Source organism: Bos indicus x Bos taurus, chromosome 2 (assembly GCF_003369695.1).
Source record: "Bos indicus x Bos taurus breed Angus x Brahman F1 hybrid chromosome 2, Bos_hybrid_MaternalHap_v2.0, whole genome shotgun sequence".
Classification (NCBI taxonomy): domain Eukaryota; kingdom Metazoa; phylum Chordata; class Mammalia; order Artiodactyla; family Bovidae; genus Bos; species Bos indicus x Bos taurus.
In genome coordinates this window covers 4751367-4766790 of record NC_040077.1, presented here as the reverse complement: position 1 = coordinate 4766790, position 15424 = coordinate 4751367, and positions in this window count along the sequence as shown.

Below are 15424 nucleotides of genomic sequence, written 5' to 3'. Positions count from 1 at the left end.
AGTCTTTTCCAATGAGTCAACTCTTCGCATGAGGTGGCCAAAGTACTGGAGTTTCAGCTTTAGCATCATTCCCTCCAAAGAAATCCCAGGGCTGATCTCCTTCAGAATGGACTGGTTGGATCTCCTTGCAGTCCAAGGGACTCTCAAGAGTCTTCTCCAACTCCACAGTCCAAAAGCATCAATTCTTTGGCACTCAGCCTTCTTCACAGTCCAACTCTCACATCCATACATGACCACAGGAAAAACCATAGCCTTGACTAGACGAACCTTTGTTGGCAAAGTAATGTCTCTGCTTTTGAACATGCTATCTAGGTTGGTCATAACTTTTATTCCAAGGAGTAAACATCTTTTAATTTCATGGCTGCAGTCACCATCTGCAGTGATTTTGGAGCCCAAAAAATAAAGTCTGACACTGTTTCCACTGTTTCCCCATCTATTTCCCATGAAGTGATGGGATCAGATGCCATGATCTTCGTTTTCTGAATGTTGAGCTTTAAGCCAACTTTTTCACTCTCCACTTTCACTTTCATCAAGAGGCTTTTTAGTTCCTCTTCCCTTTCTGCCATAAGAGTGGTGTCATCTGCATATCTGAGGTTACTGATATTTCTCCCGGCAATCTTGATTTCAGCTTGTGTTTCTTCCAGCCCAGCATTTCTCATGATATACTCTGCATATAAGTTAAATAAGCAGGGTGACAATATACAGCCTTGACGTACTCCTTTTCCTATTTGGAACCAGTCTGTTGTTCCATGTCCAGTTCTAGCTGCTGCTTCCTGACCTGCATACAGATGTCTTAGGAGGCAGGTCAGGTGGTCTGGTATTCCCATCTCTTGAAGAATTTTCCACAGTTTATTGTGATCCACACAATCAAAGGCTTTTCACAGTCAATAAAGCAGAAATAGATGTTTTTCTGGAAGACTTGCAGAAATAGGGCATTTCGTTCGTTAGTTGGTAAAGCATACATCTTGGACTGGATTTCAAGGCATATCTCGCCTGCTGTAAGGACCCATGTGGTGCCCTGAAAAGTCCACATTCTACCTTGGAGTTCAGATTTATGAATTTTATGATGTTAGCTATGCTGTGAATTCTCAGAATGTCATTAGTGAAGCCACATCCCAGCTTTGATAATCCTGGAACCATTGTTAGGCAGTCAGAATACTCTGGCAGAACCCAGTTCTAGGCTCCAGAAAAGGACATGGAAAGGAAGAGAGAGGGATGGTTTCTCTAGAAATTACCATTTTCTTGCAAGAGAGTTCATAGGCAGTCTTTCCCCTGTACATACAGTGGAAAACAGCTTTGAAATCCCAGTCTACCCCTTCAGCTGTAGGAATGACATCTTATTAAGCTATTGTGAGAATCATAAGAGCAAGGAATTAACAGTGCCTAGAACTAAAGGTAGAAAATTTTAAAATTCATTCCCTTCCATTTAGTAGAAAAGGGCTCAGGATTCACCTCTCTTCCAAAGAGATCAACCTCTCTTCTAAGAGGTTGTACCTGTGTAATAAGGTGAGTGAATAGGGCAGAAATCCAGAAGAGAACACACTGAAAATCCTGTCAATAAAGATCTTGTAGTTTCACCAAACATACATAACCAACAGCTATGAAAGTAATTGGCCTAAGCAATGCAATTACAAAAAGATAATGACTGAATTTTAACATAAAAATTCTAACTGTCCTGATGGTTTAGAGAATGGAGAAATAGAAGCAGACCAAATACACCATAATGTGCAGAGAGCCAGAGGGGTCTAAGGAAGTGTCAGATCTATGTTTTGTACTCAAGAAGCCATTAACTTAGTGAGATAGGACAGGCTTTTTGAAATAAGTGTATGTCTTAGTTAAAGCATTGTGGTTGCAAATGCAAACACAGCTCCGGGAGAGTTTTCCAGAGCCCCTTTCCACCAGGTGGCTGTCTTTCAGAGCCTCCAAAGGATAGATCTTGGAGCAGAACAGATACACTTTCTGAGTCTTGGCTGCCTTGCATTTTGAAGACCACCATCTCTCTCCACTCCTTGTTCTAGTCCCAGCACAGCTGGTGGTAGAGAGGCCACTCAGAAGGGAGGCTGTTTTTTCCCCCTAAGGATACTAAAGACAGAGAAGAGACATGGGAGAAATGAGCTTGTGGCAGTCCTGAACACTGTTTCCCTTGACTGATAACCATGCAAGAATTATCCTCCCAGTCTTTTGAGACACTGCAACTTGCTGAATATTTCTGGGAGTGAAAAGTCATACGATATCAAGAGCAGCCTGGCACTGGCAGAACTTCAGACTCGGGGGTCAGAAATCTGGGTTATGTGTCAAGCTCTGAGTTTATTGTGTTAGATGATGCAGTTGAATCAGAAGATTTCAAGACCCTTGTTGTTGTTATTCAGTTGCTAAGTCATGTCTGACTCTTTGCAACCCCATGGACTGTAGCATGCCAGCTTTCCCTGTCCTTCACTATCTCCCGGAGTTTGCTCCAACTCATCTCCATTAAGTTGGTGATGCTATCCAACCATCTCATTTTCTGTTGCCCCCTTTTCCTCCTGCCCTCAGTCTTTCCCAGCATCAGGGTCCTTTCCAATGAGTCCGCTCTTCCCATCAGGTGGCCAAAGTATTGGAGATTCAACAGCAGTCCTTCCAATGAATATTCAGGGTTGATTTCCTTTAAGGTTGACTGGTTTGAGCTCCTTGCTGTCCAAGAGACTCTCAAGAGTCTTCTCCAGTGCCACAATTTGAAAGCATCAACTCTTTGACACTCAGCCTTCTTTATGGTCCAACTCTCATATCTACATTTAACTACTGGAAAAACTATAGCTTTGACTATACAGACATTTGCTGGTAAAGTGCTTTTTAGTACACTGTCTAGGTTTGTCATAGCTCTCCTTCCAAGGAGCAAGTGTCTTTTAATTTCATGGCTGCAGTCACTGTCCACAGTGATTTTGGAGCCCAAGAAAATAAGATCTGTCACTGTTTTCACTTTTCCCCCTTTTATTTGCCATGAAGTGATGGGACTGGATGCCATGATCTTAGTTTTTTGAGTATTGAGTTTTTAAGCCAGCTTTTTCATTCTCCTCTTTTACCCTCATCAAGAGGCTCTAGCTTCTCTTCACTTTCTGCCATTAGAGTGGTATCATCTGCATATCTGAGGTTGTTGATATTTCTCCTGGCAATCTTGATTCCAGCTGTGATTCATCCAACTTGGTATTTTAACGGCATATTCTGCACAGAAGTTAAATGAACCAGGTGACAATATACAGCCTTGACGTACTCCATTTTGAACCAGTCCATTGCTCTATGTTCGGTTCTAACTATTGCTTCTTGACCTGCATACAGATTTCTCAGGAAACAGATAAGGTGGTTCAGTATGTCCATCTCTTTAAGAATTTTCCACAGTTTGTTGTGATCCACACAGTCAAAGGCTTAAGCATAGTCAGTGAAGCAGATCTTTTTTTGAATTTCCTTACTTTCTCTATTATCCAACGAATGTAGGCAATTTGATCACTGATTCTTCCACCTTTTCTAAATCCAGCTTCTACATCTGGAAATTCTTAGTTCACATTCTGCTAAAGCCTAGCTGAAAGGATTTTAAATGACATTACTTTGCTAGGACGTGGAATGAGCACAATTGTGCGGTAGTTTGAGCATTCTTTGGCACTGCCTTTCTTTGAGATTGGAATGAAAACTAACCTTTTCCAGTCCTGTGGCCCCTGCTGAGTTTTCCAATTTTGCTGACATACTGTATTTTAACAGCATCATCTTTTAGGATTTGAAATAGCTCAGCTGGAATTCCATCACCTCCACTAGCTTTGTTCGTAGTAATGCTTCCTAAGGCTCACCTGACTTCACACTCCAGAATGTCTGGCTCTAGGTGAGTGACCACTATTTTCATTAATCTCTGTTTCTTTATTATCTTATTATTCTCTGTGAGAGAAGCTGTCTCCAAGTCTGACCTGCCTTCTTGTGCTTGAGCCGCTAGGGGTCCCTGCAGGTGAAGAAACAAAAGAAACAAGTGCGTTCTAAGCCTGCTTTCCAGCTCTGTGCAGCGTTCGCACATCCCAGACTCACCACTCACTAAGACACATGCGAGATTTGTCCTTGCCACATCGTTCAGAATACTGAAAAGTTGGACCCACTTGAAAGCCCATGAGTAGAGGATAATGAATCATTAAACATCAATACCATGGCACACCACACCGCCACTAATACTAGCTAATCAAATCTTTAGCCCTCACATGGAAGGATGGCCAGAATATATGAAATTAACAAAATAGTCATAGAACACTATAAATGGCAAAACTGTGTGTGAACAACCAAAACCCCACCTAAGAATTCCCTAACAAAAATAGAGGGAAAAAACTTTCAGACAAAGATTGAAAAGCCAAAAGCCATAAAAGTCTGAAAATTTTGACTACACACAAAAAATTAAACACAATAGTAAAACAATTGTAAAAACATATGCATGGCAGAAACAACACACCATTAACAAAACCAAAAGATAAATGACTAGGAATTTAAAAAATGTGTATTCAACTATCATAGAGCCTTCTCTATGTGGTTAAGAGAAATGATTAAAACTTCACCTTCTAGGTAAAGTTCCATCCCTGGTCATGCGGCTAAGATCCCACATGCCTCCTGGCCAAAAAACCAAAACATGAAATAAAAGCAACATTGTAACAAATTAAATAAGGACTTTTAAAATGGTCCACATGACCCTGGAGAAGACAATGGCAACCCACTCCAATATTCTTACCTGGGAAATCCCATGGACAGAGAGGAGCCTGGTGGGCTATGTTTTAAATATGAATTTATTTTCCATTTTGTTACCTGGAACTTTTAAACCAGAGGGTGGACTTTGTGTCATTTGATAAAAGGGAATTTCCTGGCTCAGGTCTTCAGTACTGTTCTGCTCTATTACTAACAGAACAGTATGGTACAATTCACTCAGTTATAAACATCAACAGATCTATTACTAAGGATGATGTTTAACATTTCCACTTGTGCTGAGCAAGGACTGGGGAAAAGTCAAGCCTCAGGCTGTTGAATTTAAATGTCTTGTGATAAATAAGGCCCTACAGTGTAGCACCGGGAACTATATTCAGGATCTTGTGATAAATCATAATGGAAAAAAATATTAAAAAAAGAATGTCTATATGTATATAACTGAGTCACTTTGCTCTACAGCAGAGATTGGTACAACATTGTAAATCAGCTATACTTCAATAAAAAAATAAAATTAAGGGGAAAATGGTCCACATTAAAAAAAATCTTAAAAAAATTTATAGAACGAAAGGTTAATCTCCTTAATGAATACAGAGACCCTAGAAATCAATAACTCAATAGAAAAAGACCAATAAACCAGTAGAAAAATGGACAAAAGATATGACAATTCACAAAAGAGAAAATATTAAGGGCTCTAAAATTCATAAAAGATATCTTAAAACAAGATCAAAGCAAATTAAAATTATATTGAGATATTATTTTTCACTTCTCAGATTGCAAAAATCTGAGAGCATTCCACTGGTGAGGCCATGGAGGAAGAGGCCCTCTCCCAGGGTACTAATGGGAGTATATTACAGAAGCCTTTACTTTCTTACTACTTGCCAGAAAGTAAGCTGGCAATATTTATAAAAATTACAAATGCATATACTCTTTAGCTTAGTAATTGAACTTCAGAAAATGTATCCTACAAATACACTTGACCATGAACTCCTTATTGACAAATTCAGACTTAAATTGAAGAAAGTAGGGAAAACCACTAGACCATTCAGGTATGACCTAAATCAAATCCCTTATGATTATACAGTGGAAGTGAGAAATAGATTTAAGGGCCTAGATGTGATAAATAGAGTGCCTGATGAACTATGGAATGAGGTTCGTGACATTGTACAGGAGACAGGGATCAAGACCATTCCCATAGAAAAGAAATGCAAAAAAGCAAAATGACTGTCTGGGGAGGCCTTACAAATAGCTGTGAAAAGAAGAGAAGTGAAAAGCAAAGGAGAAAAGGAAAGATATAAACATCTGAATGCAGAGTTCCAAAGAATAGCAAGAAGAGATAAGAAAGCCTTCTTCAGCGATCAATGAAAAGAAATAGAGGAAAACAACAGAATGGGAAAGACTAGGGATCTCTTCAAGAAAATCAGAGATAACAAAGGAACATTTCATGCAAAGATGAGCTCGATAAAGGACAGAAATGGTATGGACCTAACAGAAGCAGAAGATATTAAGAAGAGATGGCAAGAATACACAGAAGAACTGTACAAAGAAGATCTTCACAACCCAGATAATCACGATGGTGTGATCACTGACCTAGAGCCAGACATCCTGGAATGTGAAGTCAAGTGGGCCTTAGAAAGCATCACTACGAACAAAGCTAGTGGAGGTGATGGAATTCCAGTTGAGCTATTCCAAATCCTGAAAGATGATGCTGTGAAAGTGCTGCACTCAATATGCCAGCAAATTTGGAAAACTCAGCAGTGGCCACAGGACTGGAAAAAGTCAGTTTTCATTCCAATCTCAAAAAAAGGCAATGCCAAAGAATGCTCAAACTACCACACAATTGCACTCATCTCACACGCTAGTAAAGTAACGCTCAAAATTCTCCAAGCCAGGCTTCAGCAATATGTGAATCGTGAACTTCCTGATGTTCAAGCTGGTTTTAGAAAAGGCAGAGGAACCTGAGATCAAATTGCCAACATCTGTTGGATCATAGAAAAAGCAAGAGAGTTCCAGAAAAACATCTATTTCTGCTTTATTGACTATGCCAAAGCCTTTGACTGTGTGGATCACAATAAACTGTGGGAAATTCTGAAAGAGATGGGAATACCAGACCACCTGACCTGCCTCTTGAGAAATCTGTATGCAGTTCAGGAAGCAACAGTTAGAACTGGACATGGAACAACAGACTGGTTCCAAATAGGAAAAGGAGTACGTCAAGGCTGTATATTGTCACCCTGTTTATTTAATTTATATGTAGAGTACATCATGAGAAACGCTGGACTGGAAGAAACACACGCTGGAATCAAGATTGCCGGGAGAAATATCAGTAACCTCAGATATGCAGATGACACCACCCTTATGGCAGAAAGTGCAGAGGAACTAAAATGGCTCTTGATGAAAGTGAAAGTGGAGAGTGAAAAAGTTGGCTTAAAGCTCAACATTCAGAAAACGAAGATCATGGCATCCGGTCCCATCACTTCATGGGAAATTGATGGGGAAACAGTGAAAACAGTGTCAGACTTTATTTTTCTGGGCTCCAAAATCACTACAGATGGTGACTGCAGCCATGAAATTAAAAGATGCTTGCTCCTTGGAAGGAAAGTTATGACCAACCTAGATAGCATATTGAAAAGCAGAGACATTACTTTGCCAACAAAGGTTCGTCTAGTCAAGGCTATGGTTTTTCCTGTGGTCATGTATGGATGTGAGAGTTGGACTGTGAAGCAGGCTGAGTGCCAAAGAATTGATGCTTTTGGACTGTGGTGTTGGAGAAGACTCTTGAGAGTCCCTTGGACTGCAAGGAGATCCAACCAGTCCATTCTGAAGGAGATCAGCCCTGGGATTTCTTTGGAAGGAATGATGCTAAAGCTGAAACTCCAGTACTTTGGCCACCTCATGCGAAGAGTTGACTCATTGGAAAAGACTCTGATGCTGGGAGGGATTCGGGGCAGGAGGAGAAGGGGACGACAGAGGATGAGATGGCTGGATGGCATCACTGACTCGATGGACGTGAGTCTGGGTGAACTCTGGGAGTTGGTGAGGGACAGGGAGGCCTGGCGTCCTGCGATTCATGGGGTCGCAAAGAGTCGGACACTACTGAGCGACTGATCTGATCTGATGTACAAATGATGTATCTACAAAATTAACTATTGCAGCACTAATTGAAAAATGCTGGAAATAACCTAAATATCTAATCAGGAATGATCACAATATTATGATACATCTGTACAATGGAATGTTATATAGCTATAGTGAAAAGCAAAGAAACTCTATTATGTATTGATACATAAAAAGATTTCTAAACTGTGAAAAAAAGCAAAGCACAGAACAGAATATGCTATTGCTTGTGAAAAGGGGAAGAGTACATATATTTGTTGTTGCTTTTAACTATGTTTTTTTAATCTGAGATTGTATAAGAAACAAAACATTGGTTTTTTGTTGGGGAAAGGGAGGACAAGGGAAAATGGTGCAAATAAGCTTCTAAGGTTGTTAATAGCATGAAACACTTACTCTTGTTCCACATGATAACTTCTACTCAGCTCTGATTTTGTCATATTATACCTGTGAAATGGATAAGCAGAAGCCTCAATGGAGTCAGTAGGCCAGAAAGGGGAGCTCTAATGCTCTACCGCTTCACATCAGTTACAGACCCAACAGAGAGAGAAGTAACTTAACATCTCCAACAGGAAGAAGATTACTGCTCTACTACCCAGCAGGAGCTAGGAAGAATTTTTCCTGGGCTGGCAATCATCAGCCAATGAGAAGCCATCACAACTTAGCCAGTGAAAAGCTGCTACACTTCAAATTAGAAGTTTCATTCAGTGGACTCTGTTTAACAGCCTCTCCCAATACCCCTTCCTCTATAAAGAAAATGGTCCTCTCTTTGGTTCTCTGGATATACCTGCAGTTCACCATAGATTGCTTGTCGTGAACTGCAATTCTTTGCTGTTCCTGAATAAACTATTTTGCTGGTAAAATAACTGATTGTTTTAGGTCAGCATATCAAATTAACTTCACACCCCACTAATGGGCTGACTATTCATAACCTGAAAACCAGAAGTACCAGTCTCCAGTTGATCATGATGTGGAAGCTAACCAGACCAATTTGCTATGCTTGGGGATCAGGCAGAGGTATCTTCACGGATTCTGGTCTTGCTTTGTATAGAAACCATCTTTGTATAGATGTGTGCCCTGTCCTGAGCACAGCCTCTTCAACATGCAGTTATGTATGTGGCTGAATAATTATCCAAGTTACAAAAGGAAGGACGTCCCTGATGGTCCAATGGTTAAGACTGTGCTCTCCCAGTGTAGAAGCCGTGGGTTGGAGTTCTGGTCGGGAAATTCCACATGCCATGCCATCAAAATAAATAAATAAAGACTTAATCAACTTAAAAGAATTTTTTTTTTAAGTTACAAAATGACTCTTTATTTTGTTTTGTTTTTGTTGGCTTTGGTTTTGGTTTGTGATGAGCACCGCCTCCTCGGAAGTGTGGGAGCTGAGACCGTCAGTATGTCATAAAGGGGGTCAGCTGTGAAATCATGGTTGGACCAACTGAACTTCACAGTCTTTTTTTAAATGTTTGTAATATTGGTAAAATATATATAACATAATAAAATTTGCCATTTTAAGTGTATAATTCATTATATGTATAATGTTACCTAGCGGTCACTACTATTTCAAAAAATTTTCATCATCCCAAACAGAAACTCTGCACCCATTAAGCAGTAACTCCTCATTTTGCCTTACTCACAGCCCCTGATAACTTCTAATCTGTTTTCTCAATGAATTTGCCTATTCTTTATATTGCATACAATGTCTGCCCTTTTGTAACTGGTTTATTTCATTTAGCGTATTTTCAGGGTTCACCCATGTTGTAGAACGTGTCCGAACTTCATTTTTAACAGTTAAATAATATTCAACTGTACATATATGTGGATATCCATATTTATCCATATATACAAAGCACAGATATACTTTGTTTATCCATTCTTCTGTTGATGAATACTTGCATATTTCCCACCTTTTGGCTACGGTGAATAATACTTCTATGCAGACCAAAATTGCCATACAAAATCAGCACACAAAGATTAGTTTTTTTCTATACACTAGTAATGAACAATCTGAAAAGAAATTAAGAAAGCAATTCTATTTATCAGAGCATCAAAAAGAATTAAATACTTAGGAATAAAGTTAGCCAAAGAAGTGAAAGACTTGTGCACTGAAAATACAAAACATTTCTAAAAACAAAGAATATACAAATAAAAAGATATCTCATGTACATGGATTGGAAGACTTATAGTGGTAATACTACCCCAAAATGATCTTCAGATTCAATGCAATCCCTATCATAACCCCAACAGTATTTTTTTTTCAGAAATGGAAAAACCAGTCCTAAAATTCATATGCAATCACAAGGAAATCTTGAAGAGTCAAAACAACTTTGAATAAGAACAAAGTTGGGAGACTTTCACTTTCTGATTTCAAATTTTACTAAAAACCTTCATAAATCAAAGCAGTGTGGTATTGGCATAAGGACAGACATATAGACCAGTCGAATGGAAATGAGAATCCAGAAATAAATCCTCACATCTGCAGTCAACTGATTTTGACTAGGATGCCAAGACCATTCAGTGGAGAAAGAACAGTCCCTTCAACAAATGGTGACAGAAAACTGGACATCAACATACCAAAAAAACTAGACCCTTATCTTAACACCGTATACAAGAATTAATTCAAAATGGATCACAGATCTGGATGTAACAGCTAAAGCTATAAAACTTTTAGAAGTAAACATACAAGCAAATCTACGTGACCTTAGATTTAGTGATAGTTTCTTAAATATGACACCAAAGGCATAGGTAACAACAGTAATAAAGTGAACTTCATAAAATGAAAAACATCTGTAAAGGAGCACTACCAAGAGAGTGAAAAGATAATCCATGGAAGAGAACATTTTTGCAAATCATGTAGCTGATAATTGCTTAATATTTAGGACATATGAAGAACTCCTACAGTTCAGTAACAAGAGGACAAACAGCCCAATTTAAAAACAGGCAAAGGACTTGAATAGACATTACTCCAAAGATATACAAGTAGCCGATAAGCACATGAAAAGATGCTCAGCATCACTGGTCATTAGAAAAATGCAAATCAAAACCACAGTGGGACACCATGTCACACCAACTAAGATGGCTGTAATCAAAATAACGGAAACTAACACGTGTTGGTGAGGATACAGTGAAATTGAAATCTTGGTACAGTTGCTGGTGGGACTTGTGCACCCACTGTGGAAAATCCTGGCCATTCCTCAAAAAGTTAAACATAGGATTACCATGCTGCTGCTGCTGCTAAGTCGCTTCAGTCGTGTCCGACTCTGTGTGACCCCATAGACAGCAGCCCACCTGCCTCCCCCATCCCTGGGATTCTCCAGGCAAGAACACAGGAATGGGTTGCCATTTCCTTCTCCAATGCATGAAAGTGAAAAGTCAAAGTGAAGTCATTCCGTCGTGTCTGACTCTTAGCGACCCCATGGACTGCAGCCCACCAGGCTCCTCTGTCCATGGGATTTTCCAGGCAAGAGTACTGGAGTGGGGTGCCATTGCCTTCTCCTAGGATTACCATATGACCCAACAAATCTACTCCTAGGTATGGATACCAAAGAACTGAAAGCAGAAACTCAAATGGACTCTTTGTCTTTTAATACATTTTAGGTTTTGGAATAATTTTAGATTTACAGAAAATTTGCAAAGAAGTTTAATTTCCATATATCCCTCATCCAGTTTTCCCTAATATTAACAACCTACATTACCATTTGTCATCACTTTTCTCAAAAGCCAGAAACCAACACTGATACATATTCTTAACTAAACTCTAGTGAGAAATTTCATGGACAGAGGAGCCTGGCAGGCTACAGTCCACGGGGTTGCAAAAGAGTTGGACATGACTTAGCGACTAAACAACAACACAAGAAGACCTTATTTAGATTTCAACAGTTTTTCTGCTAGTGTCCTCCCTTTGTCCTAGGACCCCAACCAGGATATAGTATTGTATGTTTGTCTTAGTCTCCAGTGGTCTATGACAGCTTCTCAAACTTCTCTTGTTTTTCATGATCTTGACAGTTTTGAGGCATCCTGGAAAAATGTTTTGTCGAATGTCCTTCAGTTTGGTTTGTCTGATGTTTTTCTCATGATTAGACTGGGATTGTGGGTTTGGGGGAAGAATACCACAGAGATGAAATACTGTTCTCATCACAGCCTGTGAATATGATGTATCTCAGGAAATGATAAACTTGATCACTTGGTATATTAGTCTGATAGTGATGCTGCACAAATACCACAGATTGGGCAGTTTAAACAACAGGGATTTATTCTATCAGTTTTGGAAGTGGGAAGTTCAAGATCAATGTGCCAGCAGTGCTGGTCTCTCCTAAGGATTCTCTCCCTGGCTTGTAGGCAGCTGCCTTTCCCCTGTCACTGCCTTGTCCCTCCTCATCTCTATGTCTCAGTCTGCTAAGGACATCAGTCAGATGGGACCAAGTAAGGCTCTACCCTAATGATCTTGTTTAACCTTAATTACTAGTATTCTTGTCTGGAAAATTCCATAGACAGAGGAACCTGGCAGTTACAGTCCACGGGGCTGAAAAAGGTTGGACACAACTGAGTGTGCGTGCACACACACACAACCTTAATTATTACTTCTTTAAAGGTCCTATCTCAAATGCAGTTCCATAATGGGCTACCTCGAGACCCTAGACTTCCATTTGGCTCTAATAGTCAGGGTTTAACAGGAGATACAAAGCTGGAAAGTTAACCATATTTAAAAAAGATTTAGGAGAAGTTGCTAAAACTTATAATCTCTGCTTTCGGGACTATGCAGGAAAAAAGGTTAGTTGTTTTTTTCCAAAACTAGTTTAAAGCAGCAGTGAGTTTTCCTGAATTATTTGACACCTTTTCCAGGGCTCTCGGTGGTAAATACAGACAGCATAAGAGCAAATCCTGCCCTGCCCACACAGCTGGCTTCCGGCTGGCCTGCAGTGGTGAGGGGATGACAGTTCCTCTGCACCTGGCCAGCTTCAGATATAAGAACAAGTGAGATCAGTACCAATGTTCCCTGTCCAACCAGGGTGCAATTTAACTGGACATACAAGCTAACAGTCCTTTAACAATTATGGTTAAGATGGTATAATTATTGGACACTCATTCAGTACTCAGGTTTCTAGGTGTGAATCCTAGCTCTGTCCCCTTCTAACTTATGATGACCTTGGACAGACTGCTTAACCTCTCTGTGCTTAAACATCATCTATAAGCTGGGGATAATAGTAATATTCATCTCATAGTGTTGTTATGAAATGAAATGTGTTTATATATAAATAATGATTCCTGGGACATAATATATATATTAATTATTATTAGGAATTGTTATTGTTAGGAATTGTGAAGATACAAAAAACTGTACCATATGATTCTTGCCTTGAGAAACTTACCATCCATCAGGAAGTCCTACTCTGAAAAAAAATACATGCTAACAGATGAGTTATGTGATGTGTGTAATGAGTGCCTTAGAAATTAAAAGGGGGGCAAGACTAGAGTGGCAGTCAGGGCCAAGTTCCTGGGAGGAGTGCTTGTGCTGGTGTTTGGAAGACAAAGGCAGATTTGGATGGCAGAAGGATCATGTTTTAAAGATGGTAGATTAACTGTTACAACAACAACAAATTTAAGTGACTTGAAATAAAAAAATTATTTCTTGTCCTTGTAAATGGGTACTGGGGTCAGTGGTGGAACTCTGCATCCCAGAGTCATTCAGAAACCCAAGGTTTTTCCATATTGTGGCTCCACCACCCCCTAGGGCCTCAGAATCCACTCTTGGAAGCTCCGCATGCCACCAACAGAGAGGAGAAGAGAGACTGTGCAGGCTAGTGCAGGTTTAAATGGGGCAGGCAGGGAAGTGAAGCATATTACTTACCCTCATTCCATGGTTGATCCTAATCATGAGTGAGGCTGAAAAGAGTATTCCAGCTGTGGAACCAGGAGGAAAAGAAACTAACCTTGGTGTACACAAAGCATTCCAGTCAGTGGTAAGAAATCTATCCTAATGCTTCTTCTTCTTCTTTTCTTTAGAAATATAGCTTTTAACAAAGGACCTTTCACCCTTAACCTTTTCCAAGACCTGGACAAAGTATGATCATCATTATCACAATCACCATCATCAGCATCATTTAGCTGGTTTATTGAGTTGCCACGTAATCAGGTTTTGCTGTTCCTTCCACTACTTCAACTCCCCAGGGCAATCATATTAGTCATTGAGATGCTATTGACTCTGGTCATGGGGCACAGGTCCCCCTGTTTATGACCAGTAACTGGACTTTAAGTGCCAGGGCCCAAGACCGAGATTTATTCACTGGACTGCCACGGTTTTCCAGAGAGTGACATATTTTGTGCCCTTGTGGTCAGGTTACTCAAGACGACTGTTTTCTTATTCTCTGTACATCCCCTGCTGGACCAGGGCCTCCTTCACCTATATCCTACTCACAGGACTGACCTTCCTACATATTTGCCACAGTCCCTGGCTAGTGATCGCTCTTATCAAAGAGGCAATGAGGGGCGTGTCCCTCTGCTGGTTTCCCTGGTAACTAATAAGTCAAACTGATGTCAATTTCACCGTATAACTGGCTGTCATGTCCTGCCTGCTGTTAGCCACATCCAGTGGGGGTGTCACTCAAGGACCTCGCTCTGACTCTGTCATCCATTAAACCATTGATATCACTGTCGCTGACTCCGAGCTCTTTCTTTGGTCTTAAAGCCGGGCAAGTGTGGGCCTTAGAGCAGGTTATAACACAATTGTGCCCCTCCTGTTGCCTAACTCTAACCCCAACCTTTGGACAAACCTCTGGGTGGGTCCTTCAGATGGGTTATGATAAAGCCCAATCAGAATGAGTCATTTCTCCTGGATAGGGGTAGTGGACGCCCCCCACCCACCCCCAACCCATCAGGACTTGGGTTCCAGGCTTTGCCCAGTCTAGTGATGGTACTGATCCAGGGAGGAGGCCGCACTAAGACTTCTCTGTCGATACAGGCATTTTCTTGGTGTGTCAGAACAAAGATCCTCTAGGGAGCACCAGCCCCTTCCCTCTATCTCCCGTATCTTCTGAGCTGGATCTTTTTGCCACTCAAGGAGGCCAATTTTGGCATCACTTCTTCCAAGAAGCCGTTCCATCTAGCCCTTGCTGGCCTCCTCTTTGTTCCAGCCTTAATTGTACTCGAACCTATGAGCCATGTATTGGTTCTCAATGGGAGCTGATTTTCCCCTCTAGGAGACATTTGGAAATACTTGGAAGCAATTAATTGCACCACTTGGGGAGTGCACATAGTGAGTAGAGGCCAGGGATGCTGCTAAAAAAATACTACAGTGCCCAGGACAGCTCCTCCCAACACACCCATAAGGAATAGTATAGTTCGAAGTGTCAATAATGCCAAAGTCAAGAAAGTCTGACCCACAAGATAGAATGTCTTCCATACTACACACAACTGTTTCCAGGGAAGCATTTAGGCCTGGTTTCTTCCCGGATAATTTTGTCCTAGGACGTTGGTGATCACAGAAATTAAAGGAGAAATTCTCTTTGGATCCTATGCTGCTGCTGCTACTGCTGCTAAGTCGCTCAGTCGTGTCCAACTCTTTGCGACCCTATGGACTGCAGCCCACCAGGCTCCTCCGTCCATGGGATTTTCC